This window comes from Pan paniscus, chromosome 13, assembly GCF_029289425.2.
Source record: "Pan paniscus chromosome 13, NHGRI_mPanPan1-v2.0_pri, whole genome shotgun sequence".
NCBI lineage: Eukaryota > Metazoa > Chordata > Mammalia > Primates > Hominidae > Pan > Pan paniscus.
The window spans coordinates 124,286,362-124,306,287 of NC_073262.2; the positions used below are offsets into that span (position 1 = coordinate 124,286,362).

Below are 19,926 nucleotides of genomic sequence, written 5' to 3' on the forward strand. Positions count from 1 at the left end.
TTCTCACAGTTCTGGAGGCTGGGAAGTCCAAAATCAAGGCACCAGATGATTTGATTTCTGGCAAGGACCTGTTTTCTGATTCACAAACAGCACCTTCTCACTATGTTGTCACAGAATGAAAGGGTTTAGCTAACTCTCTAGGGGCTCACTACGTCATCACTGTGTGGGAGGGTCTAGCTAACTCTCTGGGGACTCTTTTATAAGGGTGCTAATACAAATCATGGAGGCCTCACCCTCATGACTTATTCATCTCCCAGAGGTCCCACCTTTTAACACCATCATCTTGGAGTTAGGATTTCGACATATGAATTTTGGGGAGATACAAACATTCAAGCCATAGCAAACACTTTATTTGACTTTTCTAATCCTTGGCTGTTTTATCTATAAAATAGAAGAAAATATATTGTTTCTAACCCATAGGGTTATATTTTGTGGATTAAGTGAAATCAAGAATGCAAAGGACTTAACACAATATCTGGCTCAGGACAAGAACTCAGTAACAGCCAATTAGGCTTATTGTCATTGCCCCTGGGCTGCAGAGTTAGGCAGTTAGCTATGCCAACTTAGTAGCTATATCCTCTCTCCCAAACGTTGTCACTAAGTTCATGCTATTTATGACACAGCAAAATGACAAATTCCTTTTGCCTTTGACCCCTCACACAAATTATTAAAACCAAGAGTATTGAGTCTGTATGTACAAAGGATTGACTGCCACTCTCCTAGCTTCACAGGGTTACCTAGTACTTGATTGGTGATTGTATGTTAAGATCTGTGATTCCAAATAAATATTTTGAGCATCTGGATGAGAATTTTTTGTTGGGGGCAGGGGGAATCATTTCTCTACAAGGGATAGATTGCATGTATTTCCTTTAATAAAGTTTAATTCTAGTATTTCAGAAATAAATATTTGATATAATTCTCCATTAAAGTAAATAAAAATTGACTTATTTTACTATTAATATTTGCATTGGCTTTTTACAGAGAATCATAAGAAATGTCTCAATAGAACCCAGTCTTATGTTTTTGTGAGTCTGTGACTTTTGCACACATCTTTTTATGATTTTTCACAAAATCATAAAAAAGTGTCAATAAACACAGTCCTATGTTTTTGTGCATCTGTGAGTTTTCTTTTGCACACATTCTTGCTTACAAAGCAAGACCTAACCACAGCTGCTAATGCATTAAAGTAGTGGTTAAAATCAGAGACTGTGGATTCAGACTATTTAATCCCAGCTCTGCTACTCCCCACTTTCTAGCTGCATGGCCTTGAGCAAGTGTTTTTTAAAACCTCTCTGTGCCTCAGTTCCTTTATCTGTAAAGTTGAGCTAATAGGGAGCTCATCAGATTGTTGATGAAATGATGCAAAGCATTTAGAAGATGCTTGATGTAGAAATGCTATATGCAGGCTCCTACTATTTCATATGAGGAAAGTATTATTATCCTTCTTCTTTCTGTAGACCAGATAATGAAGCTAGGTTTACACATACCACAATTGCAATCAAGACCTAAACCCAGTTCTTTCAACTTCAAAGCTCAGATTTTTTTTTTTTTTTTTTTTTGGGTTATCAATTGTTCCTCAGTTTAAGGCCTGCATTCTCAATAGGGCAAAAATTGAGGTTTTGGTAGAACCAAAAATTCTTATTTATTATTACAATGGTTTGTGGTCTTCCAGTGTGTCATTGTACCTAAACAAATATACAGCATATATGTGGTATTAAAATTTCATGGACAGGAGGTGATTAGGGGAAAAACATCTAAAAAGTCTGTTGAAGGGGCAGTCATGAAAACAGGTTGAGAAACGCTGCTCTAAGTATCGAATGAGGTCATCTGTATCAGAGTCTTCTCCCATGCCAACTGAAAACACAAATTTAAGTCCCACTCCTCGCAGGTCTACCACTCTTCCCCTCACCTCTGTTAGAATTTCTAGGGCTGGGGCCTGGGAGCCTGCATGAACACCAAAGTCCTCAGATGACTCTTACTCAGGTGTAACTTTGAGATCCCCTGGTCTGTTGGTGAGCTTCTGAACTCCATCAGCTCCCAACGACACACAGAACTGGGCTGTCCTTCTCACTGCCCCTGTTAGTTGCTCTTGCTCTTCCTCCAGCTGATGTCAGAGTGAGGGCCACACACATGGGAACATGATGAAATGACCATGGACTTTAACATTACCATTCAGTAAATGTGGAGGATTTCATCATCTTCAAAAGGGTAAAAGATGAGATACTGAGGAATGTGTAGCACCCCTGGAATAGCAGAGGAGAGAGGTAAACAATAACAATTGCTACTCTCATCTCCCCATTTGTTCTGCACCCAGCTCGAGCTAATTTTTTTTTTTTTTTAAGACAGAGTCTCGCCCTGTTGCCCAGGCTGGAGTGTGGTGAGTGATCTCAGCTCACGGCAACCTCCACCTCCCAAGTAGTATCTGGGATTACAGTCATGTGCCACTGTGCCCGGCAAATGTTTATATTTTTTCATAGACACAGGGTTTTGCCATGTTGCTCGTGGATCTCGAACTTCTGACCTCAAGTGATCTGCTTGTCTCGGCCTCCCAAAGTGCTGGGATTACAGGCGTGAGCCACTGCACTCAGCCCTAAAACTGTTTTTATATCCACATTTCAAATTGTTTATTTGAAACTGTTTACGAAAGTTAAGTTCCGTGAGAAAGAATATGGCCTATTTAAAAGAGGAGCATGCATGTTGCAGTGCCAGGGAGTAAAACCTGGAGGAAACCAGCAAGCAATGACAAGGAGCTGGCTGTTTTCTCCCAGGGACAAGGTGATTTGGTGCAACTAGCCCAAGCTTGGGACCTGGGAGACCGGGTCTAAGTCATGGCTGTGCCGTAACTAGCTGGGGCTAGTTATGCTGGACCTCAGCTTCCTTATCTGTGAAAGGAAGGAATTGCACTAGAGAGTTTCTAAAGTCCCAAATCGATCTAAATTCTGTGTCCTTTCAAATTAATCATTAAAGGCTATGAGGCAAGTAAATTTCTGATGGAGAAAGGAAGATCAGAGCAATTAATCAAAGAGGGAGAAGTTATTCCTTTTAGCAAGCTACCAAATTATTTTGACTATTTTTCTTCTTTTGAGTTTTCCCAGATTCAGAGAACAGACGAATAGAGGATCGCAGAGGCCACTGGGGCAACGGAAAGAAAAAGCTATCCCTCTTAATCACTGAAAGCCAGGCGGGGCCCCAAGTGGGTAGCAAGGAGGTGGGACACAGTGTTGGCCAGAGGGCTGGAAGGGGTCCAGGTCCAATCATATTTCATGGCTGTGCATGTGCTGTAAACGTTTGGGTTTAGTTTTTCTCCATCCACTCTTGCTGAAGGGTTCAGAATGTTTATCTAGTGACTAAACCCGTTCTCAGCGTCCCTGAGGCAATTGCCTATGCTTAAAATTTATATATATATATATGCATTTTCAGGCCTATGTGTTAGGAAAATCTTTGCTTCCCCTAGAGACCAGATGTATTTTTCCCCTTATATACAATGCAAAATTATATAACTGATTATTTTTTCTTCTAGGCCTTATCCACCAGGAAGATAGGAGCCATTATTACATCTGATATGGTTTGGCTGTGTCCCCACCCAAATCTCATCTTGAACTGTAGCTCCCATAATGCCCATATGTCATGGGAGGGACCTGATGAAAGATAATTGAATCATGACAGCAGTTACCTCCAAGCTGTTCTCGTGATAGTGAGTGAGTTCTTATGAGATCTAATGGCTTTATAAGGAGCTTTCCCCTACCCCTTCACTTTACACTTCTCCTTGCTGCTGCCATGTGCAGAAGGATGTGTTTGCTTTCCCTTCCATCATGATTGTAAGTTTCCTGAGGTCTCCCCAGCCTTGCTGAACTGTGAATCAATTAAATCTCTTTCCTTTATAAATTACCTAGTCTCAGGTATGTCTTTATTAACAGCATGAGGATAGACTAATACAATTCCTAACTTCAATAATGTAGGACCCTAGGCCCTGCACATCTGCATTCTGATTCTACCCTCACAGTCCTCCCACCCTCCCCCACCCCACCCTTCTTCTGTGGCTCTGTCCTGAGTCACACAGCACAGCCATCCTTCTATTTGCCAGCTGTAAAGAGCACATACAAGCTATTCACCTGTAACCACTTTCAGGTATTTGTTTGTCCTCTTGATTTTTCACATAACCCATTTTCCATAGCTGCATCTTCCTGCCACTTATAGCCACAATTGTCTACCCAATTCCGTTTCTTGCCCTTCTCTTTGGTTTTAGTGATCCTTAGTTTTCTCAGTGAAGGTTCACCACCCTCACTGGCCAGGTGGCAGTCAGCCCATGACCCCTTCCCAGAAGAGGTAGATGTGAAAATGTTTTAACTATATTGTCCCCAATAATGATTTTTATCTGCCTGAGCTTTCCCATTTTATAATAACTGTTCTTATGTGCCACCAAAAATGTTTGGTGAAATAAGATGAAAATTAAATAAACAGGATTTTAAAATATATGTTAATTTTTTCATGAAGGAAAATTTTGAACATATATAAAAGTAAAATCCTCATGTACCTAAATCCAGATTCAACAATTAGGAACTCACAGCCAATTTGTTTTATCTATACCCCGACCACTAAATGGCATTTCCCTACTCCATGTTATTTTTAAGTAAATCCCATTTATCATACAACTTAATTTGTAAATATTTCAGTACATACCTCTTTAGAAAAACTCTCTAAAAACAATTTCATACACAGGCAGTTGTAGAAAAACTCTCTAAAAACAATTTCTTACACAGGCAGCTGAAAATTACTGGTTTGAAGGAAAATTATAAGTGAAGTTTTGGTTCAAGACTAACTAGTAATCCCAGAAGCATGAACAAGAACACTGATCTCTTCCAGAGAAAAAGAAAGTTTCAGGGTGAATTCCTTGCTCACAAAACTGGAGAATAATGGGATTATACTAAGCAGTGATTAATAACATTTGATTTTGTAACAAAGTAGAGAAAATGCATCTTACTCATCAGCATTGAAATTTTTCCTCAAGGCACAATGAGACACCATGACGCACCCACTAGAATGATTAACATTAAAGAAATTGACAATGCCAAGTGCTGACAAGGATATGTAACAATTAGACATCTCTTAGATTTCTGATATGGATGTAAAATGGTACAAACTACTTTGCAAATCTATTTGGCAGTTTCTTATAAAGTTAAACATGGACCTACACTTCCAGATCAGCTTTTCCTCTCTAACCCAAACTTACAAACAACTTAAATGCCCATCAACTAGAAACTATCCATTCCTGGAATGTTACTCAGTAATTAAAGATCAGGAGCAAACCTCTGAGACATGTTGAGTAACCATGTGATTCTTACACCTAAATTTGCAAAATCATCAACTATATGCTGAAGATATTTGCAATCTACAGATGGTAAAATATCCCTCAATAAAAAATTATCTTCAAGAGAAAACTGGCTTTTCTGGAGAGACGCCCTGATGAAGTCTTAATGTAGAAAGTGAAGCCTTGCCCTTTGCTCTCAGTCCACTCCCTGCCCCATGTGAGACATTGGTGCCAGTGTGCCAAGGCTTAAGAAAGGAGAGCAAAATTGCTCCACTTAAAAAGTGAGCATCCTTGGGGGAGGCGGGGAGAGAGGGAAACAGAAGAGAAAAGAAGAGATGGAGCAAGAAGAGGGGGAGGGTTCATGGGCTGAAAATATCCCTTCCCAATACCTCTTAGAATGTTTAGTAAAATTAGATAAACAGAAAAAATATTGCTGTGGTTCTGTTACTGTTGGTGTAGAAACCATAGATGAGGTTAGGTTTCACTTAGAGGAAAATATAATGAGGAAGAAAAACAGCTCAAGAGGAAAGCGGGATCCTAGGGGCAGAGCAGAGCATGTGCAGAATTAATGCACGATTTTTTTTTGTTTGTTTTTTGAAACAAGGTCTTGCTCTGTCGCCCAGGCTGGAGTGCAGTGGCATGATCATGGCTCACTACAGCCTCAACCTCTCAGCTTCAAGCAACTCTCCTGCCTCAGCCTCCTACGTAGTTGGGACAACAGGTGCACATCACCATGTTTGGCTAATTTTTGTATTTTTTGTGAAGATGGGGTTTTGCCATGGTGCCCAGGCTGTTCTCAAACTTCTGACCTAAAGTGATTTGCCCGCCTCAGCCTCCCAAAGTGCTGGGACCACAGGTATGAGTCACCATGCCCAGCCTAGTGTGGGGTTTTGGACTTTTATGGGCAGTGCAATTGCTGGGTCTAAGCAACTTGAGTTGGAACTCGAATAGCATGGAGGTTTCCCAGAAGAGACGTGGGTTAATGTAGAATGCTTACTTGCACCTCATGTTTCTCATTCCTTTGAATCACACTTTTCTGTGGTCTTAAACTAAGATCTTCAAGGGTTTTGCTCAATTATTTTAATAAAGAGGTTTTTTTTTTTTGTGGGAGTGAAGAATCATGATTGCTGAGGATTGTGCATACATTGTATTCTCTAAATTAATTCTCTGTTATAGCATCAAATATCTTAACCAAAGCTGAACTTCTCATAAGCAGGAAGCTTACACTAATTAAAAACTAAGTGCCTAGAAAAACCGGACATTTTCTATTAGCAACATAAATCAAAATCAATAAAGTAATACCATATAAACTGTGAAACACCCCATCTTTAGACTCTATGACCCGAATAAGCTTGAATGAAGAGGTAGATATTCAATAGAGTAAGTACCTAAGCAATAGTGAGGGAAGGGGCCTCCATAATTCATGGGGCCAAACCAACGTGGCTTTAACATGTGTCTTAACTTCATGTGAAGAGGATAGAATTTGAATTCCTTGTGATGTCTTTAAAATCACCTCCCTTTTATTTCTCCTGATCTCCTTTTATTTCTGGTTTCTTATAGTCTGATCTCATGAGACTGCCTGGCTTGGTTCTGAATCTCCCACTTGAAGGCATTTGCACTCGTTTAATTAATTGACCCAGTGAGTGCTGCTCAAAAAACAGAGCGACTCTCTCTTTCCTATTAGATAATTGCATGGTGCCACAATGACATTGCGGAGTTCATCATTTGCAAGATTATATATTAAGGGATGGAAACTCACAGTGAATGGTAACATATACTCTTATAACCCACTTATCTTTATATCACTCAATCACTGGAAAACACAAAGAACTGCAAAAAAGAAAAAAAAAGTCTTTTCATGACCGTTGTTGCCATTCTCTGACCCGTTGGTTAGTTCCTCCTATAAAGGAGTCATTTATGGCGGTGAGTCCAGGAACTGACTGGAGTTTTATGTCTGAGAGAGCCTCCTAAGCCTTTCATACTTAGATTTAGCATTACTAAAGGGCATATTAACATCAGTAAATCTTGGCCCCAGTGACTTCATGGCATCTCAATAAAACAGTGTAAAGGACTTTTTCAGAATGCAAGTAAAAACTTATCAGAAGCCATTAAAAGGAAATTCCACAGCCACCACTTTTTTTTATTATGTCTTAAGCTTTTTTCTTGGCATGTTAACCATGAACTCATTGAATGCATTTCAAATATTAGACAATTCTGTTCACACCAAAGAGTCTATTTTTACATAAAACTTAAACTGAAATCATCTTATGTTTAATAGAAACAGACGTGTATTTAAAACGAGAAGTGGTGGGAGCAGAAAACCTATAAAAATGGATTTTATTTTTATAGGACGTAGAAGTAGTAGAAAGTCATTTTTGAAGAAATTGCCTAATTGATGGGATTCTGGGTGATTTTATTCACTTCTTTACACTTATCTGAATTGTCCAATTTTCCTTCAATGAATATTTTACTTTCATAATAGGAAACATGTCTAATAGTGGACAAATCATTAAAGTTTGTTTAATGAGCACAGAGTTGAAGCAATGGAGGTTTACTGTATCAGTCAGATCTCTTGTTCTCTGGTTAGGGGGAAGCCTAATACAAAACTTTTTTTTTTTTTTTTTTGAGACAGAGTCTCACTCTGTCGCCCAGGCTGGAGTGGAGTGGCGCGATCTCGGCTCACTGCAACCTCTGCCTCCCAGGTTCAAGGTTCAAGTGATTCTCCTTCTTCAGCATCCCGAGTAATACAAAACATTTCTAAATTACTCAGATACCAGTCAGCTATGCAATCTCTTTAAGCCTCAGTTGTCTCATATGTAAAATGAGGAAAGTGAGAGTACCCACCTGATAGGTTTGTAAGGATTAAGTGATGCTGTATGAAAAGTATTTAGTACATGGCCTGGCACGTAATCAACATCCACTATAGCTCAGTTATTATTAGTCATTCCACCAAATAGGCTAAGCTAAAGTCTGTTTACTCTTCCCGCTTTTGGCTGAGAAAACTTTCTATCTTAGAGTCAGTTGAGAAATAGCTAATCTCCTTGCTACTTTTCTTAGGTCACACTATCCTTTGCTTAGAGTTGTATAAATCTGCTCTATATAAATACACACACACACACACACACACACACACACACATATGCACACATACCAGATACTTCTGAATAGAAGTTCAGTGATTTCATGGTGGAAGTCCAAGCCTGGAAGGGGGCTGTTGGAGGGATGAAACACAAGTGACTAACCAACAACCACCAAGGGAGGCTGGCTAAGCCATGTATGAACGGCAGCTGCCTCTGCACTGGGGATGGTCCTGAGGTCACTGCAAGTCAGCAGGACAGGCAATAAGGAGGAAAAGCCGATTTGAGGTGGATGAGAATTAGGACAAACCAGGACCCTCATCTTTAACCTCAGTGATGTGCATGACCTACAGAAAAGGCTGGAGCCCTTCGCCGGGGAGCTGCACACACATCTGGCCCCAAACTCGAAGAAGCTGCATAACTAGGAAGACAGGGCAGCTGCAAGCTCAGCTGCTGGCCTCAGCCAGCAAGCAGGACCACAAAGCAGCCACGTAGGCAAGCTCTCCAACAGCACCTGACACCTACGTCCACCTTCAGAGAGTGACAGCTGCCGCCTTATTTCCATCTTCCGAATTTTAGGCACATTTCTCTAATGGCCTGCCCTAACCCAGAACCATCCCGGAAAGGCAGATCTTGGATACGTGCCTCCCTTCTTGGATATGTGGTTCTAGATTTTAGCTAAGCTGACACTGTACAAAACCACTTGAGGTGGCCTTCTATTTAGGTCCAGGTCCTTGTGGGCACTGTGCTCATTCTGATCCAAGCTCAGCTGATTTCCAAACCTTTTGGCTCTGAATTTAATGGGAAGATAGAAGAGCGGCTTTTCTTCTCTTCAGGGGAATAACTTCAGACATACTGCAATCTACTTGAAATTTATCAGGTCTATCTGAAGTCTCTTAAAGTCTCAGCAGAGAAGTTAAATGTATAGAGGGCCTACTGAAGGGCAGCCAATTTTACTCATTCTCCTATATCAGTGCTTCTCAAACAGAATCACTTGGAAATGATTGCTGTCCTCCCCTGCCCCCTCAGCAGAGTTTCCGAGCTCTAGATCTGGAGCAAGGACCAATAATTTGCATTCCTAACAAGTCTTATGTGAGGCAGATGCTGCTAGAAGAGCTACTGCTCTGAATAATAGTTAAGAACCATGTCAGAATCACCTGGGGAACTTTCTAAAATTCAGGGAATGGTGCCCATGGCACATCATGGACTCAGTATCTTCATTTGGGGTGGAAGATGAATATTTTCTTTTTGAAAAAGTGTTACAAGTGATCGTGATTAGCACATCAATCTAAAACCTACAGTTTTATAAATTTCACGTACCTTATTTCCAGCATGTTAATAGATGTTATTGAAAAAAAGTGGTAGGGGCTGGAGTTGGGGGGCTTCTGTGATCAAATATGGTGTGAAAAACAGAATCCAATAATGTTAAGCTGGTTTCTATGCAGGACATATCTGTAAGTGATAGCAGATGCTGGTGTCAGGTATTGTATATGATGAATTAACCTAAACAGCAACCCTATAAAGAAAATACTATTATTATTCTTCTTCTCGTTTTGCAGATGAGGACACTGAGGTATGGAGAGGTTAGTGACATGTCCCAGATGTAAGTGCAACTAAGGCCTAACAACAAGAGCCAAGTGATATGGTTTGGCTGTGTCTCCACCTGAATTTCATCTTGAATTGCAGCTCCCATAATGCCCACGTGTTGGGGGAAGGACCCGGTGGGAGGTAATTGAATCATAGGGCAGTTACCGCCATGCTGTTCTTGTGATAGTGAGTTCTCATGAGATCTGATGGTTTTATAAGGGGTTTCCCCCCCTTTTGCTAATTCTTCTCCTTCCTGCTGCCATTTGAAGAAGCACATGTTTGCTTCCCTTTCTGCCGTGACTGTATGTTTTCTGAGGTCTGGCCATGCTGAACTGTAAGTCAATTAAACCTCTTTCCTTTATAAATTACCCAGTCTTGGGTATGTCTTTATTAGCAGCATGAGTACTAACTAATACACCAAGATAAAGCCCAGACACTTGGGCTCCAGAGTCTGAGCTCTTGACCACAATGCTGTAGTGATTTACCCAAGTTCTTAGCAACATAATGGGTACACAGGACATCTCCAAGAATAATATGCAGCCTTTCCCAAACTTATTTGCTTATAGACAGCCATTAGGTTATAGTATGAACTGCAATGAAAACGTAACCCCATGGAAATAATCATTGTGCTTTTTGTAAGAACATGTGATGTTTTACATCTCACAGTGTCTTGATTGTATGGCTCCCATTTGGTATCAGAAATAAATGTGACTTTTTAATACTGAGCAACTAACTTTTTTTTTTTAATCTCAGGGACACCATGAATCATGTAATTAATCCTGTTTTACTCCTGGAGTTTGCTACTGGCAAACAAGCATGTTATTATTGGCAACAATTAGTACTAAAAAACCTTTTCATATTAAAGACCAAAATTTTCTAGTAAATGATCACAGTGACTGGGTAGGAGGTGAGGGTGGGGATAGAGAAGGTTGATAGAAATTTTATCGCAAAAGCAAAGTTTAAAAGAAGTTTATTTTCTTTTATAACATACGTAGAAGCTATGCACTGACTTATCAAACAAAACTCAAATTATGTTGATTATTTGAGTTTTTTTCCCCGATAAAATTATATGATATCTTAGTAAGACATCTTTCACATTTGACTTTCATAGTAAGATATAGAAGGTCATTTCTGCAGAAATACTCAAGAGCTTCATTGATTTTCCCAAGGGCCTTTCTGATCCTTTGATATTCAAATCCTTTGCTTTTGAAGCACACACCAGTGATGTTCTCCTCATCCATTTTCCCTTATTTAGTTGTTAACCACCCTAACTCTGCCAGATCCTCATTTGCCACTGGCTTGTAATTCAAGCAGTTATCCAATCTGACTTTCATCTCCTTCATGAAGCCTTGCATCTTTTTCAGGGTTAGCAATTTCACCATGCAATGTACTATGTTTGCATTGTACAATTGCAATGACCAGGAAGAGACTGATAGAGGACTCAACTGGTGAAGACAGATGTTAGAGTTAAGCAAGGAGACCATTTTCAAAGTTGACATTCATTAGCAAAAATTTCGTGATGACTTTGCTTTCTTACACAACCCTTGCAACTTCTCAGGCTCTGTTAATAAATTCAGATTATAACAACACTCTCTATGTAAAATTTCATGCTATGCATATTTGTGAATGGACTTCATCCATGTCTTTATTTGTGACCCTACTCATATTCCCTTTGTTTTGTCTTTTCAATTCATTCTAATTTGTCATTTTGCTTTTCTTTCTTTCTTTCTTTTCTTTTCTTTCTTTCTTTCCTTTTTGCATTTCTGTAAGCAAAAGCTTGGCACTGTTTGGAATGCATAAAAGTAGAATAAAAGGACTAAGTACGTAAATATTAATTATATTCTATAATCTTTCTTGACACTGCTGTTTAGTGCCACAGTGTCCGAGGATTTTGACTGACAGCCTTCACATTGCACTGCTTTTGAACCATGACGTATGAATCAGGCACTATTCAAGTTTTATGTCTCCAGTTAAGCCTCATGACACTTGGTTTAAAAGCATTTCTGAACTCCTATTTTTCAACTTCTGTTTTCCAAATATTTACATGGATCTTTATATTATTTAAATGCAAGATAGGTCCAGCTGTCAGCAATTGGGACATCCATATCGAGAGGAAATGAAGTATAAAATGATTTACTCTAGCTCTTTGTCCAAAAGGCAAGTGAGAAACATTTTCACAAATATATGTAATCCTCACAGCTAATTATGATTTTTCTCATTTCAATTTTAATTATTTTTTTTTAATCCACACTTTCTTTTATCCCTCATGGCAGTTTCATTGTCATTAAAAGTACTGCTCTATTGTGTACATCCTCTATTCATATTCATGAGGTCAAGACCATTCAACCATGGTAATTGAGCGGTCTGATTGGCTGAATGTCCCACAGTGGTTTAAAGTGATACTGATGAACAAAAGGCACCAAAGCCTCTGCCATGATAGGAAGGATAATTATGTAGGATCTTAAATGGGGGCTCTAATCATTTGACAATGCCCATTGGACTTGCATAATATTAATACATTATCTATCATCTCACTATGATTAAGTAGTATTTAATTATTCTTTTTTATGGGGATTATCCCCACTAAGTATGTCTCATATCTACCAGCTTAGCACACCTGCTTTTCTGGATTTTCTAGGAAGGAATTTATTTTTGTGTAGTATGAAAGTCAGACATGAACATATGTAAAATTATAATCACCAAATTGGTAAGACATTTTCAAGAATATCCTGGAATATCATGATAGTGCTAAATTGGATATAGATTGTTTTGCCCCAGGATGGGTAAAGTAGGGCTACCTTTTGTCTTGTGATTCCTTTCTTTGAGTTCCAAGGAAGTTTCTTGCTTGCACTTCTTCCACTGCTCTGGAGCCATGTAACCTCTGGCATGACATTTACGCTCTCTGGGTTTCTGATTCCTAATCTGTAAAATGAGGGATGTTAAGGAAAATGGCTTGGAAGCCATCATTCAGCTTGAGAATTCTGTAATCTCATATAAATGTCTATTTTGCTTCATTAGTGGGATTTTTGTCCTGCATGACAGTTTATACAGTGGTCTTTAAAGTCAAGTCTAAACACTATAGAAGGTGTACAAAGCCATTTCCTATAGTGTAGAAAGAACTCACTGGAACTTTGTTTATATTTATTTTAAAGTATCTTTAAAGACTTCCTATTATATATTTGTGTTTCATATTCACTATGATTTATGAGTATTTAATATGTGCTAGGCACTATTCTAAGTGCTTTAAAGTTAGTAATATTATTTAATCTTTACTGCAACTCTATGAAGTAGATACGCTTACCATACTCGTTTTTACTGCTGAGAAAACTTGAGACGTCAAAGTTATGGAAATTGCCCAAAATAACACAAAGTTAAAATGTTTTAATGGCGACAACCTAGGTATGAGTTCCATCTCTTAACTACTCACTATGCAATGCTTGTACAGTTATAGAATCCAAAATAAATAAGCACGAAGTAAATAGATAATGACAATATAGGATGTGTATTAGACATACTCAAAAGTGACCCCCCATTCCCATGATCCCTGCCTCCTGATATTCATAGTTTTGTGCCATCATCTCTGCTTGAGTATGAACAGGACTTGTGAATTCTTTTTAATGAACAGAATATGGTCAAGGTGATAGATTATCACTCTCATGATTACCTTTGCTAACAGATTTTCTCTGACAGAGTCTTACCTCTGATGGCTTTGAAGAAGCAATCTGTGAACTGCCTATGGAGAAGTCCACATGGCAAAGAGCTGTGGGCAGCACCTGGGAGCTGAGAGTGACTGCCAGCCAACAGCCAGTGAGAAACTGACACTGTCAGTCATTCCTACAACCACAGAAACCTAAATCCTGCCAATAGTTATGTGAGTAAGGAAGTGCATTCTTTCCCAGTCCAGCCTCTAACGAGACACCAGTCCCAGTCTACACCTCAATTACTGCCTTGCAGTGAACCCACCTAAACTGCACCCCAACTTCTGACCCACAGACACTGTGAGATAGGAAATAAGTGCTCTTTTCAGCCTTAAAGTTTGTGGTAATTTGTTACACAGCAATAAAAATACAGGAGACAGCTACCTATTGTTTTAGCCCCAAAAGGTGAGCCATTTAAAAATATACCCCTTTAGTTTCTCTCTGTAACCAATCAAATGGAAATGAAGATTTCAGTTTTGATCTATTATGTTTTCGCCAATGACAGTGAAACTTTTTCATTAAAAAAAAACTTTTACAAAGGCATCAATTTATGCAATTAGGAAAATAACATAACATTTAAATCTGGAATTTTTCTTTTCCCCATACTTCACACATTTTTAAAGCATGTTATCCTATAAGAAAAAGTGGCGTAAGTGTCCTATTAGTTATTATATAATTTTTAACATTTACAAAGCTCTTTGTTACCTGAATTTCAGAAAGAACAGTCACAGATCATGAGAATCTCTTTTCTTCTCCTTCTCCCTTCCCTGCCACTGAAATCAAACATACAAACCAACAAACAAACAGTTGCCTTCGTAAATTTTCTCTAAAACAGAGTGTATTAGTCCATTGTCATGCTGCTGATGAAAACATACCCAAGACTGGGTAGTTTATAAAGAAAAAAAGTTTAATGGACTCACGTGTTTGGGGAGGCCTCACAATCATGGCAGAAGGTGAAAGGCACGTCTTACATGGTGACAGACAAGAGAGAATGAGAGCCAAGTGAAACTGGTTTATAAAACCACTGGATCTTGTAAGACTTATTCACTATCATGAGAACAGGATGGGGGAACTGCTCCCATGATTCAAGTATCCCCCACTGGCTCCCTCACACAAGACATGGGAATTATGGGAGCTATAATTGAGAATGAGATTTGGGTGGGGACACAGCCATATTGTGTCACAGAGGTTCAATCGACTTTCAATCATATTTTATTTGCTTCCTCTGTGTTCATAATGCTGATAATACTTTTAATTATCACCACCATTGTACAAGATAACTGTCCCCAGACCAACATTTTTTATGTGAATATTAATTGATTGAATTACTGATTCCAGAGAAGGGAAATTACTTAACATCAAACTTAATGCATGAAGAGGCAGGGGATTCTAGGAAGACGGACGTTTCTGCATTCTTGCTACTCTCAACTCCATTCCAACTCATCTGTCTCTCCTCAGCCAGTGACTCCTGAGGGCAGTGTCAGGTAAGCTTGGAGAACATTAGTGAAGGAGCTATAGTGGTCCTTTGTGCTCTGGTCCTGAGGACCAGCCGGAGAGCACTTCAGAAGCACATGGCTGTAGAGATTTCCAGTCCTCAGCGAAGCTTACCTTCTGTACATGGGAATGTGGTGGGCCATCCTAGCCCACAAGGGCTTAGAAGTGAACAGGTGGGGAAGAGTCCTCTTCACCCATGAGGCTTAGAGATACAAGAAACAGAGATCACATCAGGGATTCTGAACACCTGTCTGCTGCTGCACCAATAGCCTGCAGGGACCACTGCCACTTAAAGTCCCCTTGCAACTGGAGTGCTGACACCTTAGGGACACAATGGAGAGGAAAGAAAAAAAAGCTATATATCTAGGCAGGGATCAAGGGACAGAAAAGGGTAAATAGAAGAGTCTCCTAAGAAAAGTAGTTGTTTAAGGAGACAGGTGTCAACTTGCACAATTAGATTGGATTTAAGATCAACACACAAAAAAGACTTTCTGGAATAGAAAACATTATTTTGAACTGAAAAATACATAATAAATGAGTTTAAAAACATGATGGTCGCAATTGACCTAAAAGATCACTAGAAGAAATCTTCTAAATCCTAAATCCTAGAACTAAAGTACAAAGAGATCCAAATTGTGAAAGAAAAGATGAAACTTTAGAGATGGACAGATGAGACCTCATGTATATATAATGATTACTATTGAAGGATAGAAACAAGAAACAGATGGGGGAGACGCCAAACATAAACTAGCAATAGAAGAACATTTCCAGCCAGATTCAGTGGCTCATGCCTGCAATCCCAGTGCTTTGGGAGGCCAAGGTGGGAGGATTGCTTGAGCCCAGGTATTTGAGGCTGCAGTGAGCTATGATCACACCACTGCACTCCAGCCTGGGCAACAGAGTGCGACCCTGTCTCTTTTTTAAAAAGTAAAGAAAGAAAATTTCCTTGAACTAAAGAACCGAGTCTGTATTTTTAAAGGGTTTACTGCACAGGCTTCATAAGACATTTTCATAGGTATATGCTTATAAAATTACTGAACCTCAAAGATAAAGTGATAATCTTACCCTTATTTTGGAGAAAGGACAAGCTATTTAAAAAGATAAAAACTTAGACTGGCATCACAGTTTGTGAAGACCACATTGGAGTCTATAAGACTGACCAAAATTCCACACCCAAGTACATGAGAGTCAGGCAATAAATGAGTACTGAGTGCCAACAATATCCACATATAGAATAAGCAACTAGGGCCGGGCATGGTGGCTCATGCCTGTAATTCCAGCACTTTGGGAGGCCAAGGCGGGCGGATCAAGGTCAGGAGTTCGAGACCAGCCTGGCCAACATGGCGAAACCCTGTCTCTACTAAAAGTGCAAAAATTAGCCGGGTGTGTGGTGGGTGCCTGTAATCCCAGCTACTCAGGAGGCTGAAGCAGAAGAACTGCTTGAACCTGGGAGGTGGAGGTTGCAGTGAGCCAAGATCGTGCCACTACACTCCAGCCTGGGTGACAAGATCGAGACTCTGTCTCAAAAAACTAAAAAAATAAAAATAAATAAATAATAAATAAAATAAGCAACTAGTACAATATCTTCAGAGAGACATGTTAAAGATTTCCTACTCTATGGCTGGGCTGGTCACTAGGGAAAAGGTTCAGGCATTGATTTATTTAAAAATGTATTTATTTATTTATTGAGACAAGGTCTGACTCTATTGTCCAGGCTGGAATACAGTGGCACGATCTTGGCTCACTGCAACCTCTGCCTCCCAGATTCAAGCCATTGTCCCACCTCAGCCTCCTGAGTGTCTGGGACTTCAGGTGTGTACCACCATGCCTGGCTAATTTTTGTATTTTTTTGTAGAGATGGGGTTTCAGCATGTTGCCCAGGCTGGTCTCGAACTCCTGGGCTCAAGGGATCTGCCTGCCTCGGCCTCACAAAGTGCTGGAATTACACATGTGAGCCACTGCAACTGGCTTAAAAATATAATTAGAGAAGAATTAATTAATAAATGGTGCTAACCCAATTTATCATTTATATAGAAAAAAATGAATCGAAACCCTATCAAACACTGTAAAACAAGAAATTCCAGATATTTGTAAGACAGGAAAAATATATTGGGTTACACACCATGCTTTTATAATTTGTAACTCCAAGGAGGCAGAAGTAAAGGAGGTGAGGTAAAGGAGATTGCCTCTGTATGTCTTTGTATAGCATGAAATAACTCATGAAAATAACTCATGGTGGATATAAGTCTATTGCAAATTTTAGTTTGAAATACATTCAATAAAAAATTAAAACTAAAAAATAGAACAAGGTTTATTTTACTTTCTGCATGTAAATAATTGCTGAAAAGATATATGCATGTTTCTATTCTTATTCTGTGTGAACAGTCTTTTATAAAAACATTTATATTAGGCTTAGAGGTACATGAGCAGGTTTGTTATATAGGTAAATTGCAAGCCAGGAAGGTTTGGTGTAACAGATTATTTCATCACCTAGGTAATATGTGTAGTATCTGATAATATTTACTTCATTCAAATTTTCAAATTACGAAAACGGTGGTTGGTCATTGTAACAAGTGAATCTACGTAAAGGTGTTCTCTCCCTTTTTTCTTTTTAGTCTGCTTGCTGTCCAACTTTTCCATTCCATTATCATTGCAAACTCTTTGGTGGATGTTTTTCCAACTTTCTCTATATCCGTGCAAACACAGACTATAGTGGGAGAAAAGGCATTTTGAAAACAAAGTCTAGGCATTCAATGTGCTCACAACTGAGGGGTGTCATTACTTCTCTGGCCCTTTTAGTGGACAGAGCTAGGACCTATCAGTTATAAATCATGGATTCATACTATGCCTTCACATCCTGCATTATAGGGCTCTTAACTTCTTGATTTTACATTTTATCTCCTCCCACAGTTAGGATGCCAATTTCTAACATTAATATATTTACTCATTTGTTGTGCAAAACATGCAAAATTATTTTATAGTGACTGCGCTACACCAATACCACTATAAAAAACAAATCTAACTAGAGTTCAAGGTTTCTTTACAGTACCTTTTGACCATGGACTCTAACCCATTAATGATATACAGTTAGATTACTGTGTACAAAAAGTATTCAAATTAATTACTTTATTTGTTTAATTATGTTATCAATTTGATATACAGTTAGGTTCATTTGTTTCTGTATGTAAATATTAGAGTTGACTCTCATCTTTTTCTATGTACTATGGTTTTTGAACATGTAAAACATTTGCATATTTCAAAGGTCAAAACTACATAAAATCATATACTCAAGATGTCTCCTTCTAATCTCTATACTCTACCTTCCTCTGATGACTCACCTCCTTAATTAAATAATTTTTAATTAGAATCTAAATTATCCTCCCTATGTTCTTCCTTGCAAAAATAAGTGCCTACATGCACACATACACATTTATTTACATATTTTAGTTTTTATTTCTCTTCTTTCTGTCATAAAACATAGCATATACTTGTTTTTGCACTCTATTCTTTTATTTAACAACCTATTCTGAAAATCATTCCATATGAATTCATAATGACTTTGTGTTCTTTTCAGGGCTCAGACTACCATGTGGATGCACCATAGATAATAAACATTCTTTTGTATGAATAGTTCAATTCACAATAAGTAAAGAGAAATATTAAAGTACCAGAAAGGAGGAGAAAAAGGAACACCAGGATGGTTAGCAAGTGTGGATCCAATACAGCTGCATTGGGAACAGGCATGCTAGTGGGAATCACGGGATTGTGGCCTGGGCTATAAATTTTTATTTCCACAGTTCTCAGGTTGAGAGTTAGAACTGAAATACCCCCATGTAAAGCCAAGATCCTAAAAGAACTGTATCATTCCTGAAAGAATAAACGAAAAAAAAAAAAAAAGCTTCCCACTGGCTTAGGTAGACAACAAGCAAATTTCTTTATGTTTGCCTAGATATTATACACCCTCATGGTCTGGGAAGCCTTAAATTAAGGATTTAATTTAAAAATTGTTTCTAAAACAGTGATCCAGAATGAAGCAATATAAAACTCATTTCAAGATATAATCCCACAACCAGGTCACAAAGACTGTCTCTGGGGGATGAGGAAGGGCTCTGCTATACTAAAAATAATTACAAAACCAATTCAACAAATAGCAGAACTAGAATTTCATAAACCCAAGCTAATAGAACAATAATCAGAAAGGAGTATCCATAAGTATGTTCAAAATAATTAAAGCCATTAAGGAATAATTACACATCTAAAAATGGATGGAACACCATTAACAAAGAAACAGTAGAAAGGGAAGCAAATGGTATTTCTTGAAATTAAAAAAATGTTTTTAAAATTAGAAACTTAGTAAATAGCTTAAACACAAGGTTAAATACAACCAGTGAAAGACTGGTAAACGAGAAAATATGTATGACAATTACACATAACGAAGTTTATAGAGATAAAGGAATGAAAATTATAAAGACATTAAGATATGTGTGGGACCTAATAAAAAAAAGTTCAGTATCCATTAATAGAATTTCTCAAAGAAGAGAGTAGAGAGAATAAAAAAGTAATTTTCAAACATAAGAATAAAATATTTCCAGAATTGACCAAAGAAATAGATTCTCAGATTACGAAAGCATAACAATTTACTTGACAAATAAATAGTAACCCATACCCAGACTTCACAGCAAAACTCCAAAATAACAAAGGTAACGTTAATCTTTAAAGTAATCTCAAAGAATAGAACTTCCCTTCAAATGAACAAGCTCAT

The 19,926-nt window shown here is 38.4% G+C and overlaps 1 long non-coding RNA gene across 5 annotated transcripts in view; it reads left to right on the forward strand.

Annotated features, from left to right (window-relative positions):
- Positions 1-19,926, forward strand: part of LOC117979472 (uncharacterized) — a 138,565-nt gene that overhangs the window by 60,950 nt on the left and 57,689 nt on the right. The window contains exons 4-9 of one of the 5 annotated variants that reach the window (XR_008624597.2): positions 3,521-3,694; positions 5,913-6,164; positions 7,941-8,049; positions 9,945-10,113; positions 13,663-13,843; positions 15,009-15,154. This is a non-coding gene — a long non-coding RNA (uncharacterized LOC117979472). Of the gene's footprint in view, positions 1-3,520; positions 3,695-5,912; positions 6,165-6,868; positions 7,076-7,940; positions 8,050-9,944; positions 10,874-13,662; positions 13,844-15,008; positions 15,155-19,926 lie in introns of those variants that run through there. The other 4 variants (XR_008624595.2, XR_008624596.2, XR_010109416.1 and 1 more) reach the window with 4 other exon arrangements.